Source organism: Rhipicephalus microplus, chromosome 6 (assembly GCF_043290135.1).
Source record: "Rhipicephalus microplus isolate Deutch F79 chromosome 6, USDA_Rmic, whole genome shotgun sequence".
NCBI classification, from domain to species: domain Eukaryota; kingdom Metazoa; phylum Arthropoda; class Arachnida; order Ixodida; family Ixodidae; genus Rhipicephalus; species Rhipicephalus microplus.
Window position 1 is genome coordinate 65,077,499 of NC_134705.1, and position 15,402 is coordinate 65,092,900.

General features: G+C 51.4%; 1 pseudogene; it reads left to right on the forward strand.

Moving 5' to 3' along the window:
* The first annotated feature begins 422 nt into the window (after positions 1-422).
* LOC119168825 (U2 spliceosomal RNA) lies at positions 423-601 on the forward strand (annotated as a pseudogene).
* The last annotated feature ends 14,801 nt before the right edge of the window (positions 602-15,402 follow it).

Consider the following 15,402-nt stretch of genomic DNA (forward strand, 5'->3'; position numbering starts at 1 on the left):
ACTACCTGCGTCGCCACTACCAGAGAGTAACGGTGGCCGCCGTCATCGTCGGGGCTCTCGGCGCTTGGGACCCGGCCAACGACTGCGTCCTCCTGTGCCTGTGCTCCCGCAGCTACCTGTGTCTAATGAAAAACTCTGCGTGAGCGAGGTGGTGGCAGTGTCCCGTGTCATCTAGCACGCGCACGTGGGACACGGTCGCAGCTAGACAATCGCTGATCCAACACCTGCCCTCCTATGTCGCCACGTCGCCTGCTGCCTGCCAGGTGTCGTGGCTAACCCGCTGCTGTTCTGGCGGTTCCTGCGATGTCCAATGTCCTGGTGTCCTTGGTGCGACCATCCGTGTCCGGCCTCCATCTGGCTATCCCGGTGCCATGTACGGGATCACAACAACGTCGTACGGCTAACTCAAGACATTCCATGCAATGTCTTAAACATAATAAAATTACACTCTGTTCTTATCAGCTTAATATCTGATACGGATCATATGTGGATCCAAGATAATAAACTTATTTTTGTGATGCGGCGGAGTGCTTGAAGCTTGCTTCACCTCCGACACGGGTTGGCCTGGTATTGCACTACCTCAGGGATTGGCCCACTCACCCCTGCAGGGGTGTGTTCGACATTAAATTCAATGATAGAAAGAGTGTTCGGATTTACCAATGATATCGGGGTAAACGGCGAGGGTGCGGCGAGTGGCGGAAACACCCGGCTGACGTGGTATTCGCGCCGGCTCAGTATTCGCGTGCGGGGAGTGCGCTAGCTGTGTTCATTCACAATTACTACGATTGCTCTGGGAAAATAAAAGTTTGTGTGGAAATTTCATAATTAGAGAGCCCCTTCTTTTTTTCGGTTCTGTTCACACGTACATACTCCAAGTTTTTTTAACATCCGTACTCATAAAAATAAAACTATTGAGTAATTTCTTATTACTCTTTCAGTTGGAAGGTAGAAGTGTCAATATATGTGCCAAGCTATTTCCGCTTTTCGAATTCAGCCATTTCGGAACAAAAATTAAAACAGCCGCTAGAAAATTGGTGTTGGTGTTTCTGTTTACAGTTGCAGTGACAAAGGCATTTTCATTTCACATCTTCATGCGGCGTCTTAACCTGACGACGCGTGCCCTCGGCATGTCTACGCATCTACACGATTTCCCATCACAAATTAAAATCGCAAAGAACGCCACATGACCCACCCTGCACACGGCAAAGCCCCGATCTGCTTTTCCTATGTCCACTGACCTGGGTCCTAGCTTCGGCCAGCGGTGGCTGTAATTCGTTGCTACGCTGTCAGCTACCTCGCTGGTGCCCTCAGCCATCGCCTTGATGACGATATGATGATATTTATTTATTTATTTATTTATTTTCAATACTGCCAGTCTCATTCCGAGACCATAGCAGGTGGGCGTACAGATTGTACATGCAGGTGGTACATTAACAGAAATGTAGTGAAATGACAGTCATCACAAAGTACAAGCGCGAAAAATATACAAATTGTTTACATCTGCAAAGACAAAGAAACCATCACCAAAAAGAACACAAATTTTGCATGAAGTGCAGTGGTACACAGGCAAACAAATAGCTAACTTCCAAACACTCCAGTTGACACTTGTACACTCCACTAATACGCTTTCACTGGTGGCGCAATGCTTCTGGTAATGCGAGTATTGCCGCATTAAGAGAACATATTGTCTAATTTTAGTGCAAAGTCGGATACCGATTTCGCACTAGTTATGGAGGAATCCAAACAGTTCCATTCCCTTATGGCAAGTGGAAAAAAGGAGTGTTTGAACGTGTCATTGCGGTAAGAGTACTCTTTCAGTGTGTATGAATGTTTGTGCCTAATAACGCGGGAGTCTGACGGACGGATGTACAATGATGGGTCAATTTTATAATGGTTGTGAAGTAGCTGAAAAAGAAATTTAAGGCGCGCTTGTTTCGCTCGAATCGCAAGTGTTTGGAGGCCAGAGCTTGCTAACATATTTGTAGGAGAATCAGTGCGCTTATATTTGTTGCAGATGAATCTTGCTGCCTTCCTCTGTACGTTTTCTAGCTTTTGAATGTTAGTGACTGTATAAGGAAACCATACTGTGTTAGCATATTCTAATACCGGTCTTACGTAAGTAGTATAGGCTCAAAGCTTGGTTGAGTGAGGGGCCAACCGAAGGCATCTGCGAAGATAAAAAAGCTTGCGCAGAGCAACCGAAGTAATGTTTGAAATGTGCGTATCCCATCTGAGGCTTGACGTTATCGTGACGCCTAAATATTTGTGCGCATTCACTTTTTCTAGCCTGGTGCCTTTAATCCTGTAGTCATACTGGATAGCTTCTTTTTTTCGGATTATCGTCATGCACACTGTTTTTTTGGGGTTAATCGACATTTGCCACATGTCGCACCAGTTGGAAAGATGGTGTAAAGAATCGCTTAGTGCAAGGTGATCTGAATGACTGTTAATTTCTCTGTAAATAATGCAGTCGTCGGCGAAAAGCCTAATGGTGCAAGAGATACTGTCTGTGATATCGTTAATAAAAACAAGAAATAACAAAGGCCCCAAAACGGAGCCTTGTGGTACTCCGGACGTAACAGGCAAGTTTTCTGATGGTACTTGGTCATACAGGACATATTGTGAACGATTAGTTAAGAAGTCCTTAACCCAACTTGTTAATATTCCATCTCCAATAATACTTCGAAGTTTTGCAATTAATTTGTTGTGGCATACGGAATCAAACGCTTTTGCAAAGTCTAATAGTATAATATCCGTTTGCGTGCAGTTGTTAATAGATAATGCTAAATCGTGAACAACTTCTGTTAGTTGCGTGGTAGTCGATAATCCACTGCGAAACCCGTGCTGGCAAGATGACAAAACGCCATTACTTTCTAAAAGAACGGTTAAGTGTTTCAAAATTATATGTTCTAATATTTTGCATGACGTGCTGGTTAAAGATATTGGCCTAAAGTTTGAAGGATTATCGCTATTTCCTGCTTTGGGAATTGGTACTATTTTAGCTTTTTTCCAGTCGTCTGGAAGTTTTGCTACGGCGAGAGATTTGCGGAAAACCATACCAAGGTATTTGCTGCACCATTCGGCATATCGCTTAAGAAAGGGATTGGGGATGTCATCTGGTCCCGAAGATTTTTTGGGGTCTAGGTCGAGCAAAAGAGAAAATATTCCTTCATCAACTACATCTATAGGGCTGATTCCAATATTATTCATGTGTGCAAGCTGTGGAATTTCCCCGTCATCTTTTGTAAAAAGAGAGTGGAAATAGTTGTTGTACATATTAGATTTCGCCGTTTTCTGTTGCAACGAAAGTTCAGGACTGATGTTTTTTCTACGGCTGAAATGATTCCAGAACCTTTGTGGGTTACCAGTAATGAATGACGGTAGCGTTACTTCAAAATAATGTTGTTTTGCTTGCTTTGTTTTGGCCTTAAAGTGTGAAATAGCTGTTTTTAATTTTGATGTATTCGCACTGCAGCACTGTTTTTTTACTGCTTTCCGAAGTCGTTTGACTTTCCGCTTTGCGTGTAGAATTTCTCTTGTGATCCAGGGGTTATGTCTTTGCGGCCGTGTACGCCGCAGTGGTATAAATTCGTTCATGCAGTGCAGAACAATGTGCTTGAACCTTAGCCAAAGGTCATTTACAGTTGTGGCGGGATCACAGTTCAATTCCACAAACTCGTAAAACTCATGGGCTAAATAAGTTAGTACGCTGGCGTCGTCTGCTTTACTGAAGTCTGGGACATGGTTTACTGTTGATTGCAGGTGTAATCTGTGATCAAATATTAACCGGCAAACAGGCACTCTGTGGTCTGAAATGCCCTCTACAACATCAACTTGAGTGTCCACATGGCTAAGGTGACTACTAATAAGTATTAAATATAGTACACTTGAGGCTGTTCCTTGAACACGAGTTGGGCATGAAACAATTTGATGGAGGTTGAAATTTAACATTAAATCAAATAAATCCTCTGATCCCTGTGAGGTGTGGTGCATGGTACTCCAGTTTATGTCAGCAAGGATAAAATCACCCATTATCACGACTGCAGAGCTATGGACATGCTGCTGAAGAAAATTGTGGATGGAAACTATGCATTTCGAACCAGAGGATGGGCTACGATAAACGCAACCCGCCACTATGCTTGTGCTATTGCACAAAATTTTGCAGAAAACCGCTTCTGTGTCCGGAACGTCTGGCAGTAGTGTGTATGAAATGGAACGTCGAATTAACAACGCGACGCCTCCGCCTCGAGATAGTCTGTCTTTTCGGATGACAGAATAGCTAGGGGGAGTGAATTCGTGGTCGAGTATATCTGATGAGAGCCAGGTTTCTGTGATTGCTACAATATCTGGTTCATGAAGTAGCAACAAGTTCTCAAGAGGCTGCACTTTATTCACGACGCTTCTGGCGTTCACGTTTAGCAATGTTAATTTTTCTTTTGTGTGGTACTCCGCGTGTTCGGCCGAGTTGGTATTTCGTAGTTTTTTGGTTTGTTCAGTGGCACCCTTTCATCTTTTTCCTCATCCCAAACGAACGCGCAGTCATTTATGTACAGCCTCTCGAAGGCCAGTGCCACTTTTTCCTTTTTAGCTCGGTTCGATTTCGCACTGTCCCAAAGCTTTTTTCTAATTTCGCGAGTTTTGCGACAGAAATCTTCGCCAATAGCGTAATCAGTTCCCTTAAGGTGCTTTCCATTCTTTAGTATAGCTTCCTTCTGACGCGAATCCACAAGTTTAAAGATAACTGGTCTGGTTTTATTGGGAGCTGGTTTACCTAGCCGGTGGATGCGCTCGATCGCAATCGGTTGTAGTTTGAGTTTATCCTGTATGACGTTCCTGTTTACTGCCTGTTCGAGGGTTTCACTTGTCTCAGATTGTGCTTCCGGCAATCCGTATACGATTAGATTGGATCTTCTGCTTCTATTTTCAAGATCGTCTATTCTTTTTTCTAATATTTGTATTACCCTAGTCATTGAATTAAGTTGCGTTTTACAGTTCCCAAGCTCTACCTCAAGGACTGACAGAGCGTCAAGTTTGGTATCAATGTCTACTAGCCGCTTTTCTTTTATTTCCTTAATGTCGCTTGCAATGTCCTTTAGTTGGTTAAAAACTTCATCAAGGGTGGGGCCTGGGTTAGCTTCAATGTCTCCTCCCAACAACAACAGTTTTTTAAGATACTTCGTGCTATCTAACGCCATGCTAAACAGCCGTGGGCACGGCAACACCATCAAGAAGCGGTCACTTGAGCGAAAGCATTTACTGTAGTTTCTGCTTACCTGCAGAATGAAGACAAATGGGTTAGCGAACCGCATTCCGCTGGTGAAGCCGTGCCCAGTGACCGTCGCCTCAGGGAGGCTGGCCTTTATAGGTGGTCTGGAGGGGGGCGCTGCCAGTTGGTTCTGCGCACCGACATGCGCCGATGTCGTCTTGCGTGGACTGATTTCGTTCAGCAGGCCCTGCACGTGTAGGACCCTCTTGTTCCAGATTAGCGCCGTTCCGTTTATGCTCAGCCATCCAGTGTCGCCATTGCTGGCGGGGTACAGCTGGATGAGGCAGAACTGCAGAATGAAGACAAATGGGTTAGCGAACCGCATTCCGCTGGTGAAGCCGTGCCCAGATATGTGGGGTTTGACGTCCCAAAACCACCATATGATTATGAGGAATGCCATAATGGAGGGCTCCGAAAATTTCGATCACCTGGGGTTCAACCACCTGGCGTCCTGGCGCCTCGACCCTGCGCTGCTAAATGACCCCGAGTCTACCCGGGCGATTCAGCTCTCGATCGAGGAGTCGATAAAAGCCACCCCCCGCATCACTCTCAAAACCTGGGACGACCTGAAGGGAACCTGGAAAGCGCTACTCCAGGAGTAGGGAAGGCAAAGGAAAAGGCGCAACACTGCCAGAATGAACAAAATTCTGCGCAGAATGCGCATTGTTCAGAGTGCCGACAACCTTACCTCCTGCACTCGGGACTACCTCGACGCTTTAAAAACGCAGTACGACCGGTTGCTTAGAGCGTCCACCAGACACCATAGGAACTCGCAGGCAGGGTCAGAAGAGTCGAAGGAGGTCAACCTTAAAGACGTCTGCGGCAGTGGCTTCACCAAGATCACTGAGGCAAACGCCCTGACGGCTCCCTCACGGAGGACATGGCCGAGATTGTCGCGACATTCTGCGACTATTTCAGGCTGGCCTTTCGTGAGCCGGACCTCGACGCGACCTACCCGACACCTTCCCTCATGAAGGAGCTTTGCAAGAGCATACAACGTCTCGAAGAAGACGAATGCCCGACCTTGTGCAGCCCCGTGACAAAGTCAGAGCTGAAACCCGCCGTCGCGTCTATGCCACCACAGTCCGCCCCGGGGACGGACGACCTCACCGCGGGCTTTCATGCCACTTTCTTTGAGACTTTGGCTGTACAATGTACCATTGCTGGCGTTGGTGAACTCTGTGCTCGAGGGACACGCGAAACCTGCCTTCTTTGGCACGGGCCGAGTAGCCCTCATCCTGAAAGACGGCGCCCCGCCAAACGATCCTGCATCATGGCGCCCAATCACGTTACTTAACAGTGACTATAAAATTGTGGCCGCCATTCTCAACCACCGGTTGAAGATTTTCCTGCCCTATGTCATCGCCCCGCACCATGCTTGCGCTGTTCCAGGTCGATCGATGTACTGGAACCTGAACATGACCAGAGACGTCTTCATGTACGCCCCCAAGAAGAGATTGTCAGGGGCCTTCCTCTCCCTTGATCAAGCGAAGGCATTTGACCGGGTACGCCATACCTACCTGTACCAGACCCTCCGTGAGTTCGGCCTCCCGGAGACCTTCGTGCGGGTCATCAGGCTACTGTACTCAGATCGTTTTAACGGCGGAGCTGGTTAAGCGTACTATACCTGCTGTGCAAAGTTGTTGTTAACGGTTCCATGACAGACAACATCGAGTACACAAGAGGCATAAGGCAGGGGTGCCCACTAGGCCCTACACTCTGTGTGCTGTCAATTGAGCCCCTCCTTACGTCCCTTGCCTGCGACATGAACATCCGAGGCCTGCCGCTTACCGGTACGGAGGAACTGAAGGTCTTGGCGTATGCGGACGACATCTCCTTTTTCATGCGAGATTCGTGCAGCCTCGAACTCTTCCGACGAATCTTCGCCGCATATGTTGAAGCGTCGGGTGCCATGTTGAACGAGGGCAAAAGTGGGGCTCTCCTTTTCGCTCCCTTCCCTGCAAGCGCGATCGGAGGTTTTGAGGTGGTCTCCACAGTCAAGGTGCTTGGAGTGTACTTATCCTGCGAAGAGGTGGCGTCGACCACGTGTTCATGAGTTCTAGACCGTGCCCACCAAATCGCTGAGCGTGCAAAGCTCCTAGAACTCATGCTGCGAGAAAAGGCAGTCGCCACAAAGACCAGCGTACTCGCCCTGGATGCCCATGCCAGCCGAGTGGCAGCGATTCCCACGAGGACGGCAAATGAACTCAATAAACTAGTCAATGCCTTCATGTGGAACGACAAGCCACCCCTTCTTAAGCGGAGTTTCCTGCAGATGGCAGTGAGCGAGGGGGGCCTGGGACTGTCGCACGCCCTGACCCTGAGCAAGGTACTGGCGCTGAAGACTGCCCGCATGCTCGCGCAAAACAGCAGTTACTTCGGCCACAAGCTGCTCTTCTACTGGTATAGCACAAGGCTTGACTGGCTGGAGGTGGACCGGTCTACAAGACCACTCGCCGAGTCACCGGCACCTTTTTACAAGGCAGCGGTGGCGACGGCGCGAATGCTCTCCAAAGAACTGCCCGCTGGCGACGTTGACGCGGACCCACCTGCACGAATATTCGAACACCTCTCACACCTCCAGCTGAGCGACGATGAAGAAAGAAGGGCCAAGCATGCAAAGCGCGAGTTATCTAATCACCTCTGCGGTGCCCCACGTGAGGCACAGGACTTTTTGTTTAAAAAAGTCTGGAAGGTGCTGCCTACGAGGCAATACTTGCACAAGTTAGGCATCGTGCCGAACTCCCACTGCCCCAATTGCCAAAGCACCGAAACGCAAAACCATGCGCTCTTTGAGTGCGTGGCGGCAAAACCAGTGCGGCGCATGGTTGCCCACTGTTTTCGAATCCGACCTACCCAAGGTCACACTCGAAACAAGGGCGCTTTCGCGCGGCTAGTGGTGTCCTTCACGATGCTTGTCATTTGGCAGAGACGCCCGCTGGCTGAGGCACGTTGGAAACCTGTACGGGCTGCATACCCCGCGCTTTCGCGCATCCGACACGCTCTGGGCCTACTTGTCAAAAGATGTGGAGGCCAGCGGAGAGGACTTGTTCCTCTGACGCTGGCACACAAGATTCTTTTTTGTAAGGCGCGGGAAGCTTCACGCCCGCCTTATTCACTACTAACTTCCCCCGCCGCTGTGTTTTCTCCCCGGCACCCTTGGTCAAAGAACCAAGCTCACACAAAACTGTAAATATGTATATACATTACTGCATTCCTTCATGTATATATGGTAAATGTAATGTAGAATATCTGTGGATGTTTTTTGTATATGTATATTAGTACATAAGTATATTGTACATGTATATTTATACGCGATGGAAAAAAACAAACTGTATATAGTGTATATATTTCCCCGAGTGCCCTGTCTTTTACATCAACCATTTGTGTTTTTTTTGCTCCATTGAATCGTGCCCGGCCAAAGTATGGCCGCGTAATGTGTATCACCGTGACCTGAACGTGCCCTGATTTGAAGTCAATAAACTTCTCTTTGATGCCGAGTGAGCTGTTTCTGCAACGAGTCAACGCGCCTACCCCGGGGTCCCGTCACGCTGACGTCGAGCCTCGGGTCCTCGTGTACCCAAAAGAGATCCTGCCTTTTCCCGGGAGCGCCGCGTGCCTAGCCTGCAGCACCCGGACCTTGGTCCCGGGCCCTCCTGCTCGGCGACCCTCCTCTATGCCTGGCGACGTGAGGACCTCGGAACCCGCCTGCCGCCCCGGTGCCCTCTGTCCCGCCATCTACCGACGCCAACCTGAACTCGGACCCAGCGCCTGCTGAGCCCGCTTACTAGTACGCAGGGCAGCTGCGTTTCACCAGTCACGCCCCCCTCTCCTATCCCGGAGAAGCGTCCACCAGTGCCACCCATGATGGCAGCATCAACGAACCTCCCGGTGAGGGAGAATTGTTTTTTCTGTAATGCGCTGGAAGGCGATTTGTCGATAGACAACTTGATTGACGCGATTGAGTGCACCACGGGCGACGATAGCGTCCATGTACTTCAACACATGGGAGGATCGAAGTTTTTGGTGTGCACGCGTACTGTTGCCCAAGCCACAAAACTTATGGTGGACGAGGGTTTCACAGTCAACAATGTCAAAGTGACAGTGGAGGCTGTGAGACCGCCGATAACATTTGTTAATGTGTTTCGCTACCCCGCGTATCTCCCCGATGAACCCTTGTTAAAGGAGCTTGTGCAGTATGGGAAAGTAAAAAGCGTTTCCTTTTCGACGGTCACAAACCATCAAAATAAGTTAAATGGCGTGAGGGTAGTCCGAATAGAAATTTCCAAACAGGTGCCCAACTTTGCAACTGTCGCGGGGCGCCAAGTCATGTTCGAATACCGGGGCATGCGGTGGGTATGCGCGCGGTGCAGCGAGGTAGGGCACATGGCTTCGGCTTGCCAAAACCCGTATTGTAAGCGGTGTGGCCTTTTCGGCCACGAGACAGAGAGCTGCGACATTAAGTGCCAGAGGTGCGGGGGCCACCACGGCACAAAAGAATGCCTAAGGAGGCGCTCCTACGCGTCAGTCGCCCTTGGATTCCCCCCGGTCTCGGATTTAGCGCCGCACCCAGCCCGGCCCAGTGGCCTCACTTCACCGAGGTCAGGCGAGTTTTCGTGGCGACTGCAAGTACTGGCGCCGAGGAATGCTCCTTGCATGACTTCAAGTGAGCCCTCTTCAGGTGACCGCGACACCGCAACCAGCCCGCCTACAAGTGGCAGCGACGTGATCTCATCCGCCAACGAGGGAGATAAGGCCGAGATGGAAGAAGACGTCGCCAACTCGTATAGCGAATCTGAGACAAGCGACCTTGAAACTGTTTCGGAGCAGTCGCCCCCTTCTAACCCACCAGCACGACCTCCAAACCGGCATGACAGCCGAAGTGGGCCGGCTGCGCCGCTTGGGACTGCCGAAGCCACCGAGTTAAGAGAGGCCCCTCCCTCTCCCTCGAAAGCACCCGCAAACGTTTTGGCCCCGTTTTCCACCAGTGATTCGGAAGACAACACCCTAGTCCCCGCCCAGGAGGATGCGCCCATAGTGAGCTGGGGTTATTATATCCTGCCCGACGACCGAGATTTTGACAAGGCCACTCAGGCTCCTTCCTCCGCCCCCTTGGTGCCACACTCAGGTCGCAAATCCAATGCGGCGACAAGCCAACCAGTGGGCCGCGAGCAGCGAGCCCGGTCGCGCTCACGAAGACGCCATGGCGACGATGATAAGTGGGCAGCGCGAGAGCGGACGTCCAGCAAGGAAGCAATACAGCGCTGACCAGGGCCCGTAGGATGAAGCAGCGACGGCGACGCTCCGCCTCAAGCGAAAGCGAAGAAGCTAGAGATAAGCGGCGCGGGCAAAGGGGAAGCGCCCCTGAAGCCCCCCCCCCCCCCCCCCCGACATTAAAAAATGAAACGACGCGCCCGCTTCGTCGGCTTCGCCGCACTCCAGTCTTCTTTCGTTTTCCCCCTCTCAAGACGCTCTCCCTCTCCGGTATCGCCTCCCTTTCCTCTTGAGGCGCGGTACATGTTCGCACACCCTTTTGCACGTGCTCGGCTGACGCGCACCTTGGCTATATTCTCGCCTTTTTTTTTAAAGTCAGATCTTGTGTTTGAATAGGCGGATGATGGCCGTGCTGCATCGTACACCTCGTGGCTTCGGCGACAATTTTTTTTTTCCTTTTTTTAGTGCAAGCGGCTAACAGTTTTTTTTACGCCGTGTCCGTTGCTCGCGGGCTCTGGCGATGTTATTCTTTAAATTCGCTACCTGGAATGTTCGCGGGTTCCGAAACAGAGCCAAACAGCAGAACATCCTAGCATTCGCTCAGGCTCAGGGGATCGACGTCTTGTTTATACAAGAAACAAACTTTCAATCCCCGCTGGATGTAGCCTTATTGAAATGGGACTTCCAGGTCGATGCATGTTTTGTTTGACGACCGTGAGAGCCTGCGGAGTAGGGGTGATTTTCATCACGGGCCGCTTCCGTCAGAAGGCATTTTGTACTTTTGGTGCCAAGGGCAGGTCTCTAATGTGTGACATCTACATTAACGGAAAGAGATGCCGATTCGTTAATGTCTACGCTCTGGTCACAAGGAAGCTCACAAACAGCTTCTTCCAGGAACTACACCCATCTCTCGCAGATCCTCTCCCACACGTTCTGCTTGAAAATTTCAATTGCGTGGTCGACACACAGCGAGACATTCGAGGACCAGGCCGTGGGGCGTCCGCGTACCATGCAAAGGAGCTAATCGGGATCCTGAGACAAACGTGTCTAACTGATGTGTGGTTACACGCACGTGGAGACCTCTTTGTTCCGACGCGTGCTTCTCAGCTGACCGCGTCTCGTATTGACCGGACGTACCTACTCGACTTTCTCCTTTCATCGGTAGAGGCGTGCGAGGTTCTGTCCCCACCTGCTGACTTGGCGAGCTGCTCAGATCACCTGCCCCTCGTCACTTTATTGAAAGGCTACCCCGGATCCCGTAACGACAACCAACGCTGGCGACTCGACCCCGCTCTTCTGAGGCATGAAATTAGCACCGAGAGCATAAGAGAGCGCCTGAGAGGCTCCGTTGCAAACGCCCCAGAAGTGACACCAGATTTCTGGGATGCTTTGCAAGCAGAATGGAGGAGAATCCTCCAGGAGGAGGGGAAAGCCAGGAAGCGCCGCATCACAGCAAGGCTTAACGAGATCCTACGCCGCATCCACCTCATTAGAAGGGCGGATACACCAAACACTTGCACGCGGGGCTACTTAGACACGTTGGAGGTTGAGTACACCCGCCCGCTCCAACAACGCGCACTCAGACTATCCAGAGAGCGGGACGAAGGCATCTAACGGTCTTGAGGCAGACCCCAACGACACAGCCGGCAATGGTCAGATCCGCATTACGAGCGTGAGGCGCCCAGATGGCTCATCCACCACGGACGCGGACGAGATCAGAACTACTTTCCACGACTACTTCGCTGCCCTCTTCCGGGAAGCAGACCGGGAAAGTACACTGGACTCGAAGCGCCAAACGGCAGAGATATGCCAGCACCTTCCTTGCTTGACGCAGGACGAGACGGGATCGATGAGCAATGAGGCGTCGGAGGAAGAAGTAAAGATGGCGGTGATGAGTATGCCACCGAACTCAGCACCAGGCTCAGACGGTCTCACAGCGAACTTCTATTCCACCTTCTTCGACGAAGTGAAGGGCGTCCTCCTGCACATGGCAAACATGGTGCTCTCGCGACACCTAAAACTTCCCACATTCGGCGAGGGTAGGATTGTGTTACTTCTTAAGGAGGGAGCCCAGCAAGAGGATCTGTCGGCCTGGTGCCCAGTCACATTACTTAATGCGGACTATAAGATAGTAGCCTCCTTGCTGAACAGTCGCCTCAGATCCTTCTTTCTCGCCATGGTCTCACCACAGCAGTCCTGTGCAGTCCCGGGTCACTCAATCTTTGCAAATCTAACGGTGACAAGAGACGTGTTTGAATACATGTCAACAAAGTCCTTATCGGGGGCCTTCATATCTTTATACCAGGCAAAAGCCTTCGACCGTGTCAAACACCAGTATAAGTTCGAAGTCTTACGTCAGTTTGGCCTCCCAGCAAGCTTCGTGGACGTCATCGTCACGCTGTACAGTAACCTGTCTGGTCGAGTTGTGGTGAACGGAGACCCCACGCCATCTTTCGAGTATGCGTGAGGCATCCGACAGGGATGCCCTCTCGGGCCCACCCTCTTCATCCTCACGCTCGAAAAACTCCTAACCACGATCGACCGCAACGACCACATCAGAGGTTTCTCATTGATGGGTGAAGCTGCGATCAGAGTCTTCGCCTACGCTGACGACGTATCCCTGTTCATAAGAGACCCGGCAAGCTTGGAGGCCTACTGGCGGATGTTCATGCCCTACGCTAACGTGTCGGGCGCCCAGCTAAACGTGGATAAGTGTAGAGCCCTCCCTTCCGGGACCTTCCCTCATAGAGCACTTGGCGAACTGACCGCTGTGGACGCCGTCAAGGTGCTCGGCATATATTTCTGCAGTAGCGGTGTGGCGGCGACTACCAGGAGGCGCGCGCAGGAGCGGGCCCAGGGGGCAATAGACCGCCTGAAATGTAAGACTTGACGATACGCGAGAGGGCCCTAGCGGCCACGACGACCATCTATGCCTTCGCGTATTACGCCAGTTGAATTACCGTGATGACCACCAAGACGGCCACGCGGCTCACGAAGATGATCGGCGCCTTCCTTTGGGATGGGAAACCGCCACCAATCCGTCGCACCCTGCTCCACCTCCCATCGAATGAAGGCGGCCTCGGTCTCACCCACGTGCTCATCACTAGCAAAGTGCTAGCCTTGACAACAGCAAGAGCACTGTTCAAGACAACGGAGTACGTGGGTAGGAACATGATGCGATACCGGTGCAGCACAAACGCCACCTTTCTGAACGCTGATCAACCCCTGGCACCAATCGCGGAAACGCCTTCGAATTTTTATAGGGCCGCCGCAAACACGATGCGGGTGTTAGAAAAAGAGGCCCCTGATTGCGACGTTGATGAAACCCCCCCGCCCGCATTGCGGAAGACATCGCGCGGCACCAGATCACCCCGGAGGAGTGCGGGTGGTCAAGAAAGTGGCAAAGCAAAACGTCTAGGAACGGGCGGGCAATTCCAAAAACCCGCACAAGATTTTATGTGGCGCAAGAACTGGGACGCCCTCCCAACCCGCCAACGTCTGCACAGGTTCGGCATAGTGCCTTCCCCTCGTTGCCCCAACTGTCGCGCCGGTGAAACCTCGGCGCACGCCCTGTATGAGTGCCCGGCAGTTAAGCCAGTGTGGCGCCCAATCGCGAGGGAGTTCCGCATCCATCCTCCACCGGCACTCAGAAGGAACAAGAGCTCCTTCGCCAAGCTGGTGGTGGCGTGCACGCTTTTTGTTCTACGGAAGCGGCGATGCCTGGCGGAAGCACGGCACAAGCCGGAAAGGGCAGCCTTCCCAGCGGTTGCTAGGATCCGCCAGGTTCTGTAGCGGTTCCTTTCGGAGCAGCTCAAAACCAACGGCGAGGATAAGTTCCTGCGCCGCTGGCACACGAGGTTCTTTCTAATACAGATGGGAAAAATGCGCCTACCAGTGACCCCTTTTTAAGGCACTTCACTGCCCTCACGCCCGCTCAAGAAACTAAATGGCGGCGGCACTCTTGCCTAATTTCCGCCCATTGGGCACTCAATAAAGCAGTAAATGGGACCTCTCAATCATTGCCCTCCCCCAAACCTTTTTTGCAAGCAGCCGTGCTTGCTCTCTCGCTGAACACTTTTACGCTTTGTCACAGCGTACATGTTCTTTAGTACTCAGTGTGTGAGTGCAGCCCCCTCCAAACTAGTGCCTATATAATTTTTAGGTGGCCACCCTACCCCGCAACTCCGCCTGTGAAGACAGTGCGCGCTGCAGAAATGTTAGTGTAAATAAGCACACAGGTATGTAGGTTTGTTTCCTAAGAGGTTTTCTTTACACGTGCTACAGCGGGCATGCACACCCTTGTTATGTAAAAGTGTATATATGCTATGTATTTAAATGTATTTATGTATGTATTCTGTTGTAAATGCAGTGAGACACCGAAAAGATGGGCCCCTTGCATCAACACGCACATTTCCTTTTTTAGATTTTGGATACGTTTACATGTATATAGGCAGTGTAGACGCGCAAACTGTATGCCTGGTATCTGCTGACTGATGTAGTTGTTTGTTTGTTTTTTATGTGTGACGTCATTAACTTTCCTTTGTGTAGTGGTGGATTGACCGCCCTGCACTCCCTGATCTTCATGGAGGCAACCGGATACCCGCCCGGTTATAGCGGAGTCTTTCTCCCTCACTCTCACCCACCCCCTGTTCACTGCTGCTACACGGATTCGGCCGCCTCCTGCTGCCTGCCAGCTGCCTCGGTGTTGCTGCCCTGGTCTTGCTGCCATGGTCCTGCTGCCCCAGGACCTGCGGCCCTGCCGTCTGGTCATGCCTGCTGCTTGGTCCTGCCTGCTGCCTGCCGGTGCTGCACCTGCCTTCCTGGCCCTGCCGCAGTCGCACTCGTGGGCCTCCCTGGCCCTGCCATGGTCGCCGTCGACCACCCCGTCCTCACCGAGGCCTCAGGCCCTCACGCCTAGCGCG